The sequence below is a fragment of the Emydura macquarii genome, unplaced genomic scaffold (genome assembly GCF_026122565.2).
Source record: "Emydura macquarii macquarii isolate MOO-44397 ecotype Brisbane River unplaced genomic scaffold, CSIRO-AGI_Emac_v2 contig_3080, whole genome shotgun sequence".
NCBI classification, from domain to species: domain Eukaryota; kingdom Metazoa; phylum Chordata; order Testudines; family Chelidae; genus Emydura; species Emydura macquarii.
This window is the reverse complement of record NW_027133217.1, coordinates 6,214,465-6,235,981: the sequence shown is the minus strand read 5'-3', so window position 1 is coordinate 6,235,981 and position 21,517 is coordinate 6,214,465. Positions and strand designations below refer to the sequence as shown.

Sequence of the window (21,517 nt, the reverse complement as noted above, 5' to 3'; positions counted from 1 at the left end):
GACAAATTCTGTGTTGTATAATTATATTCTGCCTCCCTAAATTCGCCATACGTTTGTTCAATGCATTATTCATTTTTGTCCTTTAAACTTGTGTATTGTTGCTGTGTGCTGTTGCCACCAGGTCACTACTGAAATGTAGCTGGCAAAGCAATGCTATCATGTGGTGTTTGAATATTTGATCATCTGTTCCTAAAGGATGTTAAGATCTTTAGAGAATCACATACCAAATTTAGCAGAGTTCTCGTTTTTGGCAGGTTTTTTTTTTTTTTTTTTAAAAACAAATGATAAGCCGCTTGGTAACTCTGATTTTTGAACTGCCCTTAAATCCAAATTGTGCAATTTTGTATCTATATATAGCTCCTTTCATCTAATACTAAGGCACTGTGCTTATGTAGTGGTGCTTACATAGTGGCTATCATCAGTAAATCTCAAAGCCCTTTGCAAAGGTAAGTATTATCCGTGTATTTTACAGATGTGTAAACTGAGGCATAGAAAGCAACTTGTCTGAACTCTCAGAGCCAGGACTAGAACCCAGGTCTCCTGATTCCTTTGCCTCTCCATTACACTATGTTGACCTCAAGCTTTATTCGGTGTTGGGGCTGACAGAAGATTCTTCCATCTATGCTGTTCTTTGACAGAAAGTTGGGCTTTTGGTGAAATGAAATGTTTCATAAAAAGCACCTGCTTTCTGTGAAAATCTGATTTTTTTTTTCGTCTGAAAACCTGAATCCTGCAAAGTAAAGAGTTTTTTCAACCAAAATTCTAAATATCTTTTATTTAGGTGTGCATAATAAGAGGTGTTCTTCAGTTCCCTGTTCTCATCTGTGGGCTGGGCTTTCTCTCCCACGATGTACTGTCCTCTAGAGGAGAATTGGATCATGAGCACTTCGGCAGTATTTCTGAATTTAATTATTTTGGTTTTTGATTTTTTGCCAAAAAGTTGAAAATTTTCCACTGGGGGCAGGAGCCCTATTTTCCAAACAGCTGTATTTCCTATTATATTGCTGACTTGCACAGTGGCTTTGGGCAAGTCGCTTAACACTCAAGGTGTATAGAGAGACTGGATAATTAAAAAATTGTTCTGCAGTAACATCCTGTTACTAACGTGCTTTAATAGTACTAAACATGTTAGAGAAATGTCACATCTTCCATCAAGCTCTTGACTTGCTTTACAGGCATGGTGCTCATTTAGCCTCCCAACATTCCTGTCAGGTAGGTATGTACTATCCCCATTTCACATATGGGGCATTGAACAATCCTATTACTACTGTCATATGAGTGCTAGACGAACAGATATCCAGGGGCAAAGATGAGTTATGATTGCAGACCTCTGAGCCCAATTTAGAACTCTAAGCTCTGAGTTTATCCCATTGGTTTGTATGATGGCGGAATATTTCACTATTTCCCATCCCATTCATTAAGTATTCAATTGGTAAAGTGATCTGAGATCCGTTTAGTTAGATAACTGTTAGATGATTCCCGTTGTAGGCTTTCTTATTTGTTTAGTTCCTGTATTGTTTCAGAGCTCATCGTCATTTGTAGGTAATGACGAGATGAAAAGATCTTAACTCTTTTTGTGAACAAACAGGTTTCTCCAGAAATTTTCTGCCTGGAAGAACAAAGTTTAAGGCATATGAGTTTTTTAAGGCAAAGAAAAACCCGTGGCTAGGGAACTAAGCTCATGTTATTGCATGGCTGACTGGTGCTGCCTTTCAGCAGGCTTTTTTGTTTAATTTATGAAGGGAAAAAGAAACTCCAGAAAATAGGTTAATCATCAGCTCCAAAAATGCAGAATTAGATCTGTCTTGCACCCAAGTGGCAATGCTTAATTAGTTTGTGCAAAGCTGTGAAACTCTCCCTGTATGGTTTGAGACTAACCTGTTTTGTAAATATAGGAATGGGGAGGGGAATACTCATCTACAGAGTTTCTCCTTGGTTCTTGCTAAAATTTTACTTCTTAACAGGTCTTTGCATGTAAAAACAAACCTCTCTGCTTTTTGGGTTTTTTTTTCTGATGGAGAAGTGAAACCTGCCATTTGTGGCATTTATTTTTGTTTTTGTCCTAAGACAGTAAAGGTAACAGCCTAACTGAAAAAACAAAAACCTGAAAAAGCTGTCTAGCATTTTCCTCCAACTCTAGGAAAGAGAACATTTTTCATTATCCAAGATCATTTAAAAATGGTCCCTCGTTAGTAAAATTTGCCCAGGGGTTCTTGGTTCGGATATAACTAGCAGCTTCTTCTTGTTGTTTGTTCAGTGTGAAATGCAAGGGAGAGTTTCTGTTCTGGGTACCAGAAAGGAAGTGTGCAGTCTGGGTGGTAGAAAGTGATCTGGGGCTCAGCAAGCAAATTGTTTCCGAGTTCTTTAAAAACAGCATTGAGGATTAATTTCTTGATTTCATACATTTTTTTGAAAAATTCAAAGATTGTCCTAGAACATGATGTACTGTAAATTGGTTACCATACATTGGAAGCAATGCATCTTCCAAGCTACTGTATTAATTTGCCAAACTCAGAAGATAAGTCTTCACTGTCTGTATAATAAAGTTTCTTTAGTTTTGTCCTCCCACAGTGTTTATGCGCCACTGCCCCTATTGGATAGAAGGCCAGACCTCAAGAGAATATAAGATTCATGTGTGAGCATTTCCCTAACAGCAAGACAAGGCTCCTTGCTGACACCAGCTATGAAGGGTGCATTGCATTTCTCAGCAGCATTTTGTGTCGACCTAAACAAAACTATTTCACTATGGGCTCATGATTCTCTCCAAAAATGTTGTAAGACCTCATGGGAATTTTTCTTGTAATAATAAGGAAAGAGAATACTAAAAACACCTGCCAAAGAGATTCTGTTAATGAAAGTGCCCCCTCAACACATTTGAAGGAAGTGCCAGTTTCTAATGCCACAAGATAATACAGTAGCATTGATCAATATAGGTGACCCCTATACAAATCACTTGTGGGGAAAGGGAACAGTGTTAAAGTAGCATCCCACACACTCAGGAACTGTAGTGGTTCCATAATGACTGGATCGGAAGGTTTGGCATTTTAAAAAAACATTTTAAAAAGAATTTAAAATAAAACGACGATCTGTAAAGGGATCATTAAGGACTTTGCTTAAGATGACGACTCAAGTTTGGAATTAAAATTGTGGATTGGTTCTCGGCTAACCCATTGTGCCAAAGTCTTGGACTATTATAAAGAGATTGTAGCCTCTGCATCGTTAAGATTGAACCATTATAATGCCCCTGTATAACTTTGGTGTGGCCTAGATATTGCTACACTTTCGTGGAAGGTAAAGGATAATGTTTCCGGAGCATTGGTGGAAATTCACTAATATGTTTGAGTTATAGTTCGCTTTAAAATAAAATAATATAAAAAAAAAAAACCCTGATTTTTTTATAGTTAAATCTCATTGAAAACTCATGTGGCTGCACCCTGGTTTCTTCAGCTTATAGCAAGAGTTCTCAAAATAGGGGTCATGACCCCTCACGGGGTTCTGAGGTTATTATGGGGGGGTTGCAAGCTGTCAGCTCCCCCCTCCCAGTGCATGCTGATAAGAATGGCAAGGCATTGGGGGGGGGGGGGGGGGAGAGTCATCACTTTTGTGGGGGGATCGTCACAGCCTGAAATATTTTCAAAGGGGGTCCCAGCAAAAAAAGTTTGAGAATCCCTGCGCTATAGCTATTAAATAAAACCATTAAGAGCTGTGTAAAGTTTTGGTTTCAGTGGAACTTCTGTGCCATTGATTTCAGTTGGGATAACAACTATATGGTCAGTTGCAAAATACATCCTCTGATACTTCACATTTAACAGTAGTTGTTGGAAGAAGATACTTAGGTATGGACATCCAGACAATACAAGTATATTTAAAATAGCAAAACCATCAATTCAGAAATTTACGGTTATTGTGATGAAAAAATGTATTTCTTTATATTTGAATGATAAACACATTCATGTTGATTAGGTAGGAAGTATAAGAATTGGTGCTGGTAGCTATTTCATTGGGATTTTTGGAGGCATTGATGTGAAAATGGGATATTTAGTTTTTGGAGCCTATTCTGTTTCTTCTGATAGTTCCTTATGTGAAGTCACAATGTTCTGTTGGTGATTTAATCATCTCCATAGCAACCGACTGTGACTGAACAGGGTTTATGACTTAATAAGGGATAAGCAACAGGAACACAGAGGTTCTTAAAAATAATCATGTTTTCATACTCTAATAGATAGGGTGAGCATAAGCAAATTGCTTCTAAATAGTGGTTGTCACAAAATATCAATGGATCTTCAAGTCCTGAATATATATTTATGAAGTTTTATGCTGTCCACATTTTCTTGTGTAAATATTAAAATGAAGCTTTTTTACTAATTGCTTTGATTCATATTAATGACCTAGTTAGGGAATTAAAACCGCTTGATCCTTTGGTATTTGCTTAAAAAATCACTTGGTCGCTAGTGGAAACTCAGCTAGTCAATGATGTTGTAAAGTGGATAGCACTTAATGATCCTCTCAGGTTTTCCATTCGTGTTACTAAGAGAATTAAATGCCCCCAAACTTTTGTTAACACAGAGTTAAGGTTACCAAGTGGTGCCTTGTGCCCTTCCAGAATGTGGAGAGTTGCTATGTTTCTGAAAACCAGGAAATACAAAGTTAACTTACATGCTACCTCCTTCAATGCAACTTTTAACTCTGTCTTCTGTAAGCAATGGCCCGCCATGCCAGTAACATACAGGCTAGCCCTCTACCCTCACAGATGCTACAGAACACTCCGTGAACAGAGCACCATGAGCATTGTAGGACACAGTCTAACACCTTCTCTTTGCTAAGGCAACACTTGGGTTTAGGTCCGGTGTAACAAACAGGAGCTACCTACACCTGGCCTGCACTCAAGCTGTGGTCTACTCCAACAAACTACCCAGTCTTGCTAATTTGTACCAACCCTTCAACTTTGGCTAGAGGATTTCTTCTGAGACATTGCCTCCACCTATCTCTCACTTCACCCCCGAGACCTCTGTCATTTGTACCATCAGAATGCTGACAATTCCTGTGGCAAGAAAACACCCTTGTGCACCTCTAGTGAGACAGTCTACAAAATTCAGCCCTGAAATGAGGCCTACTTGCTTCCCCAAGATACACAGACCCCTCTCTTCATATCACAGCAACAGCTCTGGCTAACTGTTCCAACTAATCCCTCCACTATTCAATACAGCTCCAGTTAACACAGTGAACGCAGCTGGAATGCATGCAGATAAGTGCTGGAATTCAAATCTGTTGAACACAAACAATGGCACATTCTCTTAGTCCTTCCTCATAGCTACTTATTATAGATTCATATATTTTAATAACAGAAGGGACCATTAGAGCATCTAGTTTGACTTTTTGTATAAAACACAGGCCAGAGAATTTCATCTAGTTACTTCTGTATTGAGTCTAATAACTTGTGAGACTAAAGCATCTTGCACGAAGTCGTCCAGTCTTTATTTGAAGATGACAAGAAATGGAGAATCCGCTACTTTTCCTGATCATTTAATATTTGCACCGCCCTTGCTGAACCATTCCAAGCTCTTAGGGGTGTGGAGTGGGGGCATGGCGAAGGTTGCAGCGAGGAGATGGCTTGTCTTTTAACTTTGTATCTGAGTTTTTAGAGACATAAAGTTAGGGAACGTCACGAAGCACTACTGGGCAGCCTTAACTCTAGGTTAACCAAGTTTTGGAGCATTTAATTTCCTGGGTTTCTTTTAAAAAAACAAACAAACAAAAAAAAACATTCTCAGCATCTCCATGTACCATAACTTTGCTTGCACCCTCCACTACTTGCGAGTTATAATATTCCTTTTTGCTTATTAATGTTAAGACCCAAAGTTTCATCTTATGTTCCTAAGTTCTCACTGAAACAGCTTCTTGAATTTGTATATGTCTGCATCCAATAAGTTTCTCTTATCCTTAGGCCACAAACACCATCAAAATGGGGAAATCTGCATTGATTACTGCTGGACAAATGGCTCTGTGCACCTGGAGAATGTTCATGTCTGTGTATTTACCTAGATACTACACCCTTCACATTGGTATCTGGTCACTCACAGAACTATGTAAGCAAAATTCAACCTGGGGGATTTGTGTTCTCCACCATTCCACTGTGTCTTCAAGGAAAGGAAGTTCATATGGATTCCTGGGAGAGGGAGGAGGTGCCATCTGACCCATTCTGAAGACATTGTGGGAAAGGGAGTAGCTGGTTGTCGAGGGCCCAGTGATTATCATCTGATTGCAGTTCGGATGTGCAAATAGGGGATGGTCCTAACCAATAATACATATACCTGATGCTTCAAAAAGGCTAATTTCTCAAAGCTGAAGAAAATTCTGAGTGGAATTGATTGGGAGGAAATATTTAGACAGAAAAATGTGAATGAAAATTGGTAGTTGTCTATTAGATGGCCAAAAAGCCACAATTAAGAAAGAGGAAAATTTGGGTAAAAGCCCAGCTAAGTTCAGAGGGGAAGAAATGGCTGCAACTGGGGGGAGTGGGGGGGAGAAAGAAACAACAAATAGAAAAAGAGGAGGCAGACAGCAATCAATAAAAATGATAAGTTATGAAGTGTAGAAAATTGATAAGGAAAGCTAAAGACATCAGGGAAAAATTTATGGCTGGCAGAGCCAAAGACAAAAATGGGTTTTTATTGGAAACATAAAAATGCTAAAAATGGTAAAATTGTTCATAATGATACAGAAAAGGAAGATGTGTTCAGTAAATCTATTTGGAAAGAAGAGGGATGATGCACTAGCAACACATGAGAATGAATTACTTTCCAGGCTATTAGTAGCCAAGGAGGATGTTAGACCATATCTATTAAGGGTAAACATTTTAAAATCAATAAGCCCAGATAACTTGCACCCATTTGTCCTAAAAGAGTTGATTGAGCAGATCACTGGCCTGCTGAAGTTAGATTTTAATAAATCTTGGAATACTGGAGAAATTCTGGAAGACTGGAAGAGTGCTACTATCTTGCCAATATTCAAAAGGGATAGGCAGGGATGACCTGTTCAAATGGGCCATTCAAAGAAAATGTATTTTAATGCTGCCAAATGTAAAGTTACACATCCAGGAAGGAGGGATGCAGGCTATACCTAAAGACTGTTGGACTGCATCCTGGAAAGCAGGGACTCAAAGGATTTAGGGATCATAGTAGACAAAAACGTCAACATGACCTTCCATTGGCAGAAAAGGCCAGTTTGATCTTTGGGTGTGTAAACTGGGAGGAGTGGGGAAAAAGAGGGAGGTGATTTTTCTTCTGTGTATGGCATCGGTGAGATCCGTAATACAGTACTGCATCCAGTTCTGGTGGCCACCTTTGAAAATGGAAGTTGAAAAATTGGATAGGGTACAGAAAAGAGCACCACAAAAATGCCTTGAGGACTGGAGAAAAAGTCTCACAGTGAGAGACTTGTAGCTGTATCAGCTTAGTTTTTCTAAAAGAAGACTGAGCGGTGACTTGAGTGCACTGTATAAGTACCTTCGTGGGGAGAAAATACCAGGCACTAAAGGACTCTTTAAGCTAACAGAGAAAGGCATATCAAGAACTAATGTCTGGAAGTTTAAACCAGACACATTCAGATTAAAAATTAGGCACACATTTTTAACAGGGAGGGTGATTAACCACTGGAACAAACTATCAAGAGAAGTGGTGGATTCTCCATTTCCTTGATGCCTTCATGTCAAGACTAGATGTCTTTCTGGAAGATCTGCTTTAGTCATACACAAGTTATTGGGCTCCATACAGGACTATCTGGATGAAATTCTGTGTCCCGTGACTGACCGGAGGTCAGGGTAGACAATCTTATGGTTCCTTTTGGTTTTATGATCTGTGAATATTATGTGTCCTTATTGCCAAGAAGGCTAATGGCATATTGGGCTGCATTAGTAGGAGCATTGCCAGCAGATCGAGGGAAGTGATTATTCCCTTCTATTCGGCACTGGTGAGGCCACATTTGGAGTACTGTGTCCAATTTTGGGCCCCCCGCTACAAAAAGGATGTGGACAAATTCGAAAGAGTCCAGCAGAGGGCATCAAAAATGATGAGGGAGCTGGAGCACATGACATGAGGAGAGGCCGAGGGAACTGGGCTTGTTTAGTCTGCAGAAGAGAAGAGTGAGGGGGGATTTGATAGCAGCCTTTAACTACCTGAAGGGGGGTTCCAGGGAGGATGGAGCTAGGCTATTCTCGATGGTAGTAGATGACAGAACAAGGAGCAATGGTCTCAAGTTGCAGTGGGGGAGGTCTAGGTTGGAAATTAGGAAAAAGTTGTTCCCTAGGAGGGTGGTGAAGCACTGGAATGGGTTACCTAGGGAGGTGGTGGAATCTCCATCTTTAGAGGTTTTTAAGCTGCGGCTTGACAAAGCCCTGGCTGGGATGATTTGGCTGAGGTTAGCCCTGCTTTGAGCAGGGGGTTAGACTAGATTCTGAGGTCCCTTCCAACTTTAATCTTCTATGATTCTGTAAGGGCCTGCTGTGGAAAAAGCCTTACGGCTTTGCGCTGGCTCTATTCGTTTTAGTATTGCTGTGATCATGATGACTAACACAATGTCCTCAAGCAGTCAAGGCCCGCTTCACTGAGGCCTTTGTAGATTGTGACCAGGACACTGAAGTATCTTGGTACTGAGCTGTGGCCCAGAGAAACATGTGGAGCCCTGGTGTGATGTGCTCCTGTTACTCTGTCCTACTTGGGGTCACGTCTGTACACTGAACTAAACGGAGCTTCTTTGAGGCCTTCACTGTCTCCCAGATTGAGGACACTACAATAACCCAGCCTGGAGGTGAGAAATCGACAGATCATTGAAGCGTCTGACAGGATCAGGCTCAGCTTGCTGATCAGCTGAGAAGAAAGATGCCAGTTTTGCATAGCGCACAAACTCAGCTGTAATACTGAACCTTATAAAGAGGAAAGCAGACAGTTGAAATATCTTCTGTGACAGCGTTGCCTCCTGCTGACAAACGAGGCTTACTCTCATGCTGTTCGAGCTTGAATTTAGGAAACTGCTATAGTATATATATATAAAACGTGGTGGTTCCCACAAAAATGCTGTAGCTATTTGGGTCACTGATACTGCAATGGAGGGCATAGACCTTGTGATCTGAACAAAGTCTGTTAGATGCTACCAATAATCCTTAGCATGGAAAGGCAACTCTTTGGGTGTACATTGCAAGTGCTGGGACAGGGATGGCCCTGAGTCTGGATGGAAAACGGGGAAGTTTATTGCTGACATTTGGCTATATCTACAGCATGTATTTTTCTGCAGTGTCGCCATCTGGCATTTGCTTAGTGTACTGTGGCCAAACGTATCTTTATCACCAGCTGGCACTTGCTAAGAGAATAATAAGGTAACACATGGATGCTGACTATTTCCTGACTTGCATCAAAGGTTCTTGCAGGGCCCAGATTCTGAAATCTTATGTGTCCACATATATTCTGTTAATAACTTGGGCTCTTACCAGTTTGTTCTTTGTGAATCTTTGCCACTGGCATTGCGTAGCATCGAGATGGTAGTCCTCTTTGAATAATTTGGTGTCAGCCTTCTGGAGGGTTTGTGTCTTTAATAGGAAATAGTCTTAAGTCCCTTATAGCATTTTTGTAAAACAAAGTCCTTTTTATCTTAAACATCTATGCTTTATTAACTTCCTACCTTATCCCTCCAAAAGTCATCTTCATGTTGGTGGCTTCAAGCCAAAAGCAATGGTTGAGGATTGCAATATTTGAGAACTAAGTACGTACAGATTATAAATGAGCAGCATATTTATACTATATATTTGCCCTGGCAGTTCATCCAAGGGCTGTCTGTTCCCAGGAGACTGAGATATGGGGAAGACTTTCATTTGCGGGCAGCTAGCATGCGGTCTGGTAGGCCGTAGCAGTACAGATGCCTCCAGTGGTGTGACTTACTGTTGCTAATAACCAGCATTGTTGGAGTCTCACCACAGGCCACATCAGAAAGAGGATGTGCTCGAGCCAAGGGCAGAGCAATACAAGGGTTGTTTTCGGTTTAAACACAGGAAAACAAAATCGAAGCCTAACTGGGTAGAGCCTTGAATTGACTTATTGCTCTGCAGACCTGTGGAAACTGACCACCTACAAGGAGAGAAAATGACCGAAGCATTTGAAATGTGGAGCTATTATTGGAAATAGAAGCCGATAGCTGGGCAATGCAGTGTTTTGAAGGGAAATGTTTCCTCTCCTGGAGCTTGGAAATGAAAGTTATAGTTTTGTTCATGTCCACTGAGCAGAAGTGGAGACCATCTGGAGAAAGATGATGGTGGAAGGCAGCTTGCCATGGAAGAAACTGAAGGGAAGGCAGAGTGGGGAAGTAGCAGACAATAGGACTATAATGAATTATATGGTATTAATTGTATGATCGCTGTGTTAGAAAATGCACATATTCAGAGAGGAATCCCAGATGGCTGACGGAACTCACAGTATGCTGGAAAAGACAGAGAGGCGGCAGCAAAAACAAAACAGAGCCATAAGCTGGGCTAAAATGGCACAATGAAGGGACTTTTTCCCAGTATCAGTAAATGATCAGGATAACGTAGTCCAGTGATTCTAGCACAGCACTGCTAGGAGTGAAGAGACGTGTTCAACTCTCTGCATGGCCTTGAGCTCTCTGTGCCCTTACCTGGAAAGTGGGGATATTGCTACTCACCCTGCAAGAACTTGTAAAGCACTCGAGATCCTCAGATAGCAAAGTATCATCACTGTAAACTATCCGGCCTACATACTGTAGGAGAGTAAAGAGTTAAAAGCTGGACAAGTGACCAGGCCTAAATTACAGGGAACGGGGTCAAGGCAAGGGCAAACTTTGTTTCTGTTAATTGGTGTGAATTTTAATTAGAGTCTGTTATCTCTCTTCTTCTCCTCCCTTCCTGGCCATCTGTGCTGGGAATGAGGCTAATAAAATTACTATCATCACTTCCGAGTAAGGCCTTGGTGGGAAGAAAGCATTACCTTCCTTCTTCCCCTGGCATGCCTTTACTTCAAAGAACGTTAGTGTAAAATGTATAGGTTTTAAGGTGATGTGCCTGACCTCTGTATGGTAATCCTGTAAACAACAAACAGGGGCGGGTATAATTATATTCATTATGTAGTTGTTAATATTAATTTTATAGGTGTCAGTGTAACCATGAAAGGTCTATGGGAGTTGCTGAAAATGTACACATTTACATACTGCTATGGATAAAAGAATTGTAAAGTAACCCCCTCCTTGCTCGCTTGCGGCATTGAGGTGGAATGAGCAGGCAATAAAGGGTTCCGTCTGCCCAGTCCACCCCTGGGACAACCTGTTTGATTATTTCTAACACATACATGTTCTGTCTTACTGTGTATCTTATCCTGCTGGAATAGCTCAAAGGAAAACTTTTCTTCACATTTCCATAGTCTGAAGCAGACTCCAGCAGTCCTTAATAGAATTGCTGATACTGTACTAGCAGAAGCTGCCTGAGCAGCATGCCAATGGGGCACGTTTAAATGGCCAAAGGAAGCATATTTTAAAAACAAATATTGCCTTAGTTTGAAAGGACAGCAACAAAGACCTTTAGAAGTTTGAAAGACTATTAGAATTCCTGCAAGCATCTGCTAGGGTTCACCTTCTGACCTAAAGCTGTTGTGTAGGTAGTTCCCCCCTTGTACTGCGTGTGAGACGTGATTTTCTGTGTGTGGGGGAGTCTTGTAAAGAGACATGTTGTGCCAAGAAGTTGCTGTCCACAGCAAAGATGATGTTACTGACATTATATGCAGTGCATCCTACTTTTTCAGAGGGGAAAAACATCTGAGGTAAACTACTGATTTACATCACACACTGCTGTGAGCGATTGTTTACCCTTTCCCACTGTCCTGCTGTCTTTGTGCATAATTATTCTGTCAGGGCTACAGGCATTTTCAGGGCTCTTTTCTGTTGAACTGATCCAGTGTTCTGCTTTCCTATGCAGCGGAGTCATGAAGCTCCAGTCCTCTGATGGTGGGAAGTGGAAGGGGAAATAAATATGAAATGTCTTCAGAGCTCCGCTTCCTAGGCATTCCTTGTGACCTGCTCCAGTATGAAATTGACTAGGAGCACTCTGAATCCCCGACAGGCTGGGAGACAGAGAGTTTAATATTTATATTTTTTTGAAATACATGACCCTCTCCCACGCCACCACCGTAACCCAAGATTAACTGCCTTTCTCAGCTAGCATGTGTTCGTAAACTGTTCAAGACCAACACTGAAAGCCCTAGTTAATAATCTGTAGAGGGACTGGAAATGGAATTGAGGGAAATACAAGGATTTCTGCCTGCAGTCTGAAAAGGAAGTATGATCCACACATTGATCTATTGATTCAGCAACCATGGAGCTATTAGAAAACAGATTGCACAAAGGCCCTTCTCTAAAAGACTCAGTGACAAAAGAACACTTCACTGGAAAGCCATGACTATATCTTACCTAGTTTGGTTTCAGAGAGCCTGTGCTGCTCAGCATTTCTTGGCATTGCAGGCTGACTCTGGGAACATTAGCACTTGGTTTGAATGATCCTGCTAATGAAACCTGGGATCTTGTTTAATAGCCATTTTGCAAAGAAGGAACCAGCATTAATTTCTCTTGGGGGAGAGAGAGAGACCTAAATTTTAAGACATCGGTTTCAGATCTCTGATTTTGTTCTGTCTGGTGCAGCCTTATCAGCAGCAGATGATCAGAAGAAAGGGAATGCAGTTTACAGGTATTTATGCTAGCAATGGACAACTTGTAGCTGCTGCTTACATGCTGATTCTGAGGCTTACCACCTCTTTCGTAACTCATAACTCCATGATAGCATTCTCTGAAATGCTTCCAATTCCACGTGCAGAACCAGGAAGACAGGCAGATTATTGACATGAAAAATTAAAAATGTTATAGAGGATTTTTTGAACTAAGTTCTGACTAAAAGCTGTCAGGTATGGAGGAGCACATGGTTTGGGAGGGAAGAATTTATTAAAGGGGAAACTCTGTATCCTAATAAAGAGGATAGGAAGGAAATTGATAAAGTACAGGTAGAAGGTAGTGAGGAACAGTCAAATGTAAAATAGTCCCACTGAAATATAATCCATGAAGGCAAGCAACTGAATATTAACAAAATGTACAAGTACTTATATAAAAATGCTAGAAGTCTAAATATTAAGATGGGTGAACTAGAGTGTGTGGCATTAAATGAGGATATTGATATAATAGGCATCATGGAAACTTGGTGGAATGAGGATAATCAGTGGGACACGGTAATACTGGGGTATAAAGTATATAGTGATAATATATGTGAAAGAAAGCAGCAAGTCTACGTAAAAATCTTAAATGAATCAAACTGTGCCATAGAATCTCTATAGATAGAAATTCCATGCTTGAACAAGAAGTGCATGGCAGTAGGAATATACTACCAACTACCTGACCAGGATGACAGTGATTGTGAAATGCCCAGGTAGATTAGAGAGGCTACAAAGGCAAAAAAATGCAATAATGGGGGATTTCCACTTTTTTTCATATTGACTGGATATATGTCACGTCAGGAAGGGATTCAGAGATAGAATTTCTTGACACTTTTAATGACTGCTTCTTAGAGCAGCTAGTCCTGGAACTCTCAATGGGAGAGGCAATCCTTGATTTAGTCCTAAGTGGAACACAGGATCTGGTCCAAGAGGTGAATATAGCTGAACTGCTTAGTAATAGCAGCCATAATGTAACTAAATTCAGATCCTTGTGGGGTGGGAGGAATGCCAAAGAAACCCCCCACAGTAGCATTTAACTTCAAAAAGGGGGAAACGACACAAAAATGGGGAAGCTAGTTAAATAAAAATTAATAGGAACAATCACAAGGGTAAAATGCCTGCAAACTGCATGGAGACTATTTAAAAACACCATAATAGAATCTCAAACTAAATATATTACTTCTTTCCCCCCCTTCCCCCCCCAAAAGTATGAGGACCAAAGCAATGCCACCATGGCTAAACAGCAGAGTAAAAGAGGCAGTTTAGAGGAAAAAAGTCCTACTGAGGAAAATAGAAAGGACCATAAACTCTGGCAAGTCCAGTGTAAAAGTATAATAAGGCAAGCCAAGAAACAATTTGAAGAGCAGCTAGCTAAGGGCATAAAAACTAAGAGCAAAACGTGGTACATCAGAAGCAGGAAGTCTGCCAAACATTCAGTGGGTCCACTAGGCGATGGAGGTGCTAAAGAAGCACTCAGAGAACACAAGACCATTGTGGAGAAGCTAAATGAATTCTTTGCATTGGTCTTTACCACAGAGGATATGGGGGAGATCCTACACCTGAGCCATTCTTTTTAAGTGACAGGTCTGAGGAACTGTCCCAGATTGATAAATAAGACAGTGCTAAATCACCAGGACAGGTGATATTCACTCAGGAGTTCTGAAGCAACTCAAATATGAAATGGCAAAACTACTAACTCTGGTATCTATCACTTAAATCTGCCCTTGTACCAAGTGACCGGAGAGTAGCTAATATAATGCCTATTTTAAAAAAAGGCTCAGAGGAGATCCTGGGATTTACAGGCTGGTAAACTTAACTTCAGTACCAGGCAAATTGGCTGAAACTATAGTAAAGAACAAAATTATCAGACACATAGGTGAACATGATATATTGGAGAAGAATCAACATGGCTTTTGTTAAGGGAAATCATGCCTCTCCAGTCTATTAGGGTTCTTTGGAAGGAGTCAACAAGCATGTGGAAAAGGAGGATCGAGTTGATATGGTGTATTTGGACTTACAGAAAGCCTTTAACAAGGTCCCTTACCAAATGTTGGTAAGCAAACTTAAAGCAGTCTTGGTTTAAGAGGGAAGGTCCTCTCATGGTTCAGCAACTGGTTAAAAGATAGGAAATATAGGGTAGCAATAAACTGTTAGTTTTCACAATGGAAAAAGATAAATTGAAGGGTCCCCAGGAATCTGTACTGGGACCAGTGCTGTTCAACATATTCATAAATGATCTGGAAAAGAGAATAAACCGATGTTGCAAAATTTGCAGGTGATCCAAAGTTACTCAAATAGTTAAGTCAAAAGTTGACTGTGAAGAGTTACAAAGGGATCTCACAAAACTGGGTGACAAAATGGTAAATGAAATTCAGTGTCGATAAATGCAAAATAATGCACACTGGAAGAAATAATTCCAATAATACCTACAAAATGAGGATTTTTTTAAATGAGCTGTTACCACTCAAGAAAGTGACCTTGCAGTCATTGTGGACAGTTCTCTGAAAACATCTCCTCAGTGTGCTGCAGTAGTCAAAAAAGTTAACAACCTTAGGAATTGTTAGGAAAGGGATAGATAATAAAACAGAAAATATCATAATGCCACTATATAAGTCCACGATACACCCACACCTTGAATATTGCATGCAGGTCTGGTCACCCCATCCAAAACAGATATATTAGAATTTGAAATGTTTCAGGGAAGGGCAACAGAAATGATTAGGGGTATGGAACAGGCTCACTATGAGGTGAGATTAAAAAGACACAGGAACTGTCCAACTTAGGCTATGTCTTCACTGACGGCGGCAAATTCACTGCCATCAGATTGACTTCTCTGGGTCGACTGAGTGGTCAGTGAAGACCCGCTCAGTCAATCCAGAAATCGACGTATTAAGACCACCTTCTCAAGTGGTGTAGCAATGTGTCGATGGGAACATGGTTCCTGTCGGCGCAGTGCAGTGAAGACGGTGCGCAGAACAGAAGCACAGAAGTCGACGGGAGTACACAAGTTTTTTGCGTAGCTTGCGTAACTCCGGTCGACTGCCACCGAATCTCGGAGGTAAGTGAAGACAAACCCTTAGAAAAGAGATGACTCGGGAAGGATATGCTTATCAACTTGTGGAACCTGTTGCCAGGGGATGTTGTGAAGGCCACAAGTATAACTGGGTTCAAAAAAGAATTAGATAAGTTGATGGAGGACAGGTCCATCATAGACTATTAACCAAGATAGTCAGGGATGCAACCCCATGCTCTGGGTGTCCCTAAAGCCCCAGCTGCCAGAAGCTCGGACTGGATTATGGCTAGATCACTCAAAATTGCCCTCTTCTGTTCGTTCCCTCTGAAGCATCTGGCACTGGCCACTGTCAGAAGACAGGATACTGGACTAGATGGACCATTGAGCTGACCCAATATGGCCGTTCTTATGTCCCCTACTTGCCACAATCCCCATGATCCCTTTTGCTCTATTCACCCTCGCCCAGAAAAAGGTACCATGCCTCATTCACTCTTCCAAGGAAGACACCAGGAAGAGAGATTCTGTTGCTCCCATTGTTGTACTGTTTCAGCACATTGTATCTAATTATTGACCATGGTAGAAGGAGGTATAGCTAGGTAGTCACAGTGGCAGCACTAGTGTAGATAAGGTGCCAGTGGCTACAAATATTCTGACACCTGCTCTACACATAAAACTTAGGTCAATTTAGCAACATCACTCAGGGCTGCGAAAAATGTTATGCCTTGAGTGATGTAGTTAGGTCAACTTAGCCCACCCTGTGGTTGCAGCTAAGTTGATGGACAAATTCTTGTACCAGCCTAGCTACCGTGTCTCAAAGAGGTGAATTAATTACAGTGATGGAAAACCACGTCTGTTGATGTAGGGCATGTCTACACTGCGGCAGCACCATAGTTTTAAAGTTTGGGCGAGCCGTGAAATACATGTTTGGGCAGCTGTTCACCAAAGAAACTTTTCTAACTTATTTAGAAATCAAAACCAACTTTGAGAGGACCACTCTCCTATGGTAGCAATGCTTTCAAGCTAGGCATTATATTTCCCAATTTCCTAGAAAACTTTTCCACAGAAAGCTAACTTCAGTAGAAATGATGTTGTCTTGTTTAGAAAATAAAATTTATAACTAATTTGTCAATATTTGCTGATGACTTTCCTAACAAAAAAACATCCACACACATTCACAAAGAAAAAATTTACCCCCAGAGGAATTGGCTTTGGTCTGGAAAAAAGTCAGCAACCTCAGTCTGTAGCAAAATATAAGAAAATTCCTTAATATCTATTTCAGTGGTACCTCACACCAGTCAGGTTAAAAAATATAGAGAGAATGAAGGGAGATAAAAGTTGGTGAAATTGTGGTGAAAGCGGTATGCCACACTGTGACTCTTTCTTGCCTAGGGTAGCCACCTGAAAATGCCAAGGTCAGGGCAGGCTGCAAAAGGGGATCAGATTCTCCCAGCCCTGGTGGGTGACACTGAAATCAGACTTCCCAACCAGCCACAAACAGTGCTTCTGATTCCCCACACTGGTTATCAAGAAGCTAAATTAATAATATACAGAGCTGCCTTTACTGCATTTCAGCCTCCGGCTCCCAATCAGTCACTAGGTCCAGTAAAGAGATCAGTTATTGAAAACTCAGTCCTTGTTACCAAAAAGATTTCTCCTTACCCCAAAGGGTCAGCCACAGTACCAGATCGAAATGTTTAAGCAAAAAAACAAAAAAGCAATGGTCAGGGTTTACAAGGCACAGTAATACAATGTCCAGGGATGGTATGCAGTGGAGGGGTTGGGGGGTGATTGGGGATCAGGGGGTGGCAGCAGTATGATGAGCTGTGGCCCCGTAGGAGGGGCTGGAAGTGTGGGACTTGAGGGTTGCAGGGGGGTATGTGGGGAGATGGGGACACTATCCAGCGTGGGGGGAGGGTCCCTGGGAGCATTTGCCAAGAAAGGCAAGCGAGTCCATGTATGGGAGTGGAGGTCTGGGGAGTACAATGGCGTGCAGGAAGATATATGGGGAGTGGGGGACGCTATCCATCGTGTGGGGAGGATCCCTGGGAGGTATTTGGCAAGGGGAGCAAGCGAGTCCATGTGGGTCTGGGGAGGACAATGGTGGGTTGGGCTGCAGTATCCCAGATGGGGGGTGGTGGTGTTAGGTTTAAGGTTTACAAGGAGATATATGGGCATGAGGGAGCATTTCAATGTATAGGAGAACCATTGGGGGCATGTTTTAATAGAAAGAGTATATAGGTCTATACGGGGTGAAATGTCTCTTGTTAGTCCAGTGTCCCTCACAGTCGATTGGCGGGTCAGTCCCATCTTCTCCTGCGGTCGTCTTCACGGCGTCCGGTGGCGCGTCCACCGCGACCTCCGGTGGCGCGTCCACCGCAACCTCTGGTGGTGCACCCCTCAACGAGGCCGCTCGGGTGCGTGGAGTCAGCGGGACCAGCTGGTTCCGGGGGGGGCTCTCTGGCCCGCTCCTCCTGGTATTGCCGATGTCCAGTGATACATTCGACATATATATCCCTTGACCACCGGATGGCGTCTGACACCATGAGGCGTCTCATGAGTTGGGCGTAGCGCCGAACCACACCTCAGGCCCGGAGCACGGGCTTGTTGCGGGGGTCCCAGGCGCTCAGGGCCCCGACAATCAAAGCGTGGATCTGGACCTCGTAGCCCTGAGCCCTCAGAGTGTCGGCCAAGGGGGGGTATTTAGATTTTACCCAAAATACCACGCTGCCAGCCAATCCTTTAGTAAATAGAACTAAAGGTTTATTATAAAAGGAAAGAAACAAACTATAAGAGAAATATTAAATAATTAAAGCAATCACATACATACAAATGATTGGAAAGCCCCTTTACATCAGGTTTCCAGTAGAAATGTGGAGTTTGCAGGCTTGTATAGTCCCTCTGTACATCCAGTACCTGGATGGGTCTCAGTCCTTTGTTTCACAGCTTCAGTTCAGTTCATTTTTAGATGAGTTGATCCAGAGGTAGGTGAACACTGAAGACTGAAGACTGCTGACTGAAGTCTAAATAGTCCATGTGCAGAATTTGTTCAAATTCCACCATGAGAATTAGCAGGGTGATTCCAGGCTGGTGCTGGGATCTCAGTCTTGCGATCCAAACTTTCCCTGACAAGCTTGGACAGATTTGAGATAAAAGGATCAGTCCCCTAGAGTCTTTTATAGCTCCATGCAGGCTGACCGATACTTTCTTGACAGCAGGTATCTCCTTGAACAATTAATAGATGATTACTTGGGACTCTGAAGCACCATCTCCCATGTCCTGAGCACACCAGTAACTAGTTACTTTAGCACAAGTTAATTGGCCATTTACAACCATTCACTACTTAAACTTCAAAGAGAAATACAAACAATAGTATTGTTGCATTCAAAATTCCATCCAAATGTTCATATGTTCCTTTTGAACTCTTAATCAATAGAACAGTGACAGACAGGAAAGCAGTTTATCTGCCTTGGGCTAACCTGTAACAAAAGATACATAAATAACATCAAATAACTACCAACAATACACCTGCATATCAAAGCTCTAGTCTATTTATAAGGAATGACCCTCCCTACCATTGTATTTTCCTGTACTATACCCTGAAAGGTCAGAGTTAGGCCCTGCAACCTGCAAAGTTGCTTGGCTGTTTTGGGCCTAGCTTCACACGCACCTGTCCAGTTATCGGATAATTTTGGGATGTAATTCATAATGATATATTATAAATTGTTCGATATTTATTACCGAGTGATTACCAGGAAGCCCCAGGAGGATTACCAAATGATCCTTTGGTAATCCTCCTAGGACTTCCTGGTGGAATTGGTCGTGCTCAAAGAATTAATTTCACATCTGCTAATAGCTGTTAGGTTACTGATAGCAGTGTTTCTCAACCTTTTAAGTAGCAAGTACCCTTAATTTCTGAACATTTTAATAAGTACCCAACACTCAATATTCCACGGGATTTTATATTCACAGACTAATGTGAGCCATACGTTGGAAGAAGGGCTGAGTACATAAGGCCGTGATATGACAGATGTCCGATCTAGTGTGGGTAGGGTCACCACCTTTACACCAGGGGCGCGCAACTCAAGTATGTACCTGGGCTAGAGGTGAAGTTGGCCAAAGCTAGGAGGCTTTGAGTGGCATGCCAGTGCTGGGGAATATAAAGTGCCACGCCAAATTTTTTGCCATAGATTAGAGAGGAGGAAGGGGTGAGAGAGAGACAGGAAAAGAGGGTCACTGGTGAAATCTGGGGCTTTCATAGTTGTCAATTTCAGTGCTCAGCTAGAGCCGTGAAATTGACAAGTTTTCTGGGCACAGGGCTTTGAGCCAGGGAGGGGGGCTTCTCCCTGGGCAAGTCGCAGGCAGCTGCTGTCTGGCTGGCAGCCTGGGAGGTGGGTGACTGCCACCCAATCCGAGCTGGGGCAGAGGAGGCTTCCACACCAGCTGGGACCCAGGGATGTGGGCAGGCGGCTGCTGCCCGTCTTCAAGCCGGGGTGCTGGAGGCTGTGTCTCGGCTCGGAGCCATGAGACTCGTGAGACTCAGGAGGCTGCCACCGGGCTCCCACCTGGGAGCTGGGAAGCGGGGGACTACTGCCCACCTCCCCCAGAAGCTAGCGGCTGCCACTGGGCTCTCACCTGGGAGCTGTGACCGGGCAGGAAGCTGGGGGCTGCCGCCCACCTCCCAGATTGGAGCTGGGACCCAGTAGAAAGCGGGGGGCTGCCGCCTGCCTCCCCCAAGAGCCAGCAGCTGCTGCTCACTTCCCAACTGGGAGCTGTGACAGGGTCGGAAGTGCTGCTTCCCAGCCAGCTGCTGCCTGGCTTCCCGGGACTGTGGTGGCTGCCACCCACCTCCCAGCTGGGAGCTGGGACTGGGTGGGACATGGGCTGGGACCTGGTGGGACGTGCTGCCCGCCTCCCCTTCACTCAGTTTTTCCCCAGGTACCCCCTGCTTGTGTCTCGTGTATCCCCAGGAGTACACGTACCACAGGTTGAGAAACTATGACTGATAATACCTCATTGGAGGGGAAAAAAGCCCCAAATTGGGGGGATGGCTCAAAAAAAAAACATGGGGCATTGTTATGGAAAGAATAGTGCATCAATTACATACTCAGGAAAACAGAGGGCCAATAAATACTTAATGTTTGGTTACCATTTATTCATTATTCAAAGTACATTCACTTGCAAAAAATCCTACCACTCCTGTCAATTTTTTTTTAATATTAAGGTTGATGGACATGCCTGGTTTGATTGAGTAGAGTCACGAGTTGCACTCAGTACAGTCACAAGAAACAACGCAGCACGAGTAGTGGAAAGAGGCTCACGCAGTAATATGGTAACACCCTGCTAAATAGAGATTTGATTGCTTTATTACTGCATCAGGTTTCTCCTTATAAAAGATAAGCGTGGGGTTGCAATCAGTAATGATTTGTTTCTGATGGTTTTACGTAGCAATGATTTGCAAACGTGTTTGTTAAAACTTCCTAGTAGTTATTTTAAAAAATAAAAAAAGTCAGCAGCTGCTTGTCTAAAAGCAGCACGCTTCTACTGTTGCTGTCAGTGATGTAGCTGACCCATTGTTAGCAAATGTGGGGTACGTTTCCGAAAGCAGCCTAATGTAAACACAGCCTGATTGTATGCTAGGGAATAATCCTGTACTTACAGGGATATGGACTAAATGACCTAATAGGTCCCCTCATATCTACATGTAGTTCCTTCCAGAGCCAGCCACTATCACTCCAGTTATTGGCCAGAAGAGCAT

At 42.5% G+C, this 21,517-nt stretch overlaps 1 protein-coding gene across 1 annotated transcript in view; it reads left to right on the top strand.

Annotated features, from left to right (window-relative positions):
- The window catches only part of CCDC12 (coiled-coil domain containing 12), a 72,438-nt gene that overhangs the window by 21,769 nt on the left and 29,152 nt on the right, over nucleotides 1-21,517 (top strand). The window lies entirely within an intron of this gene.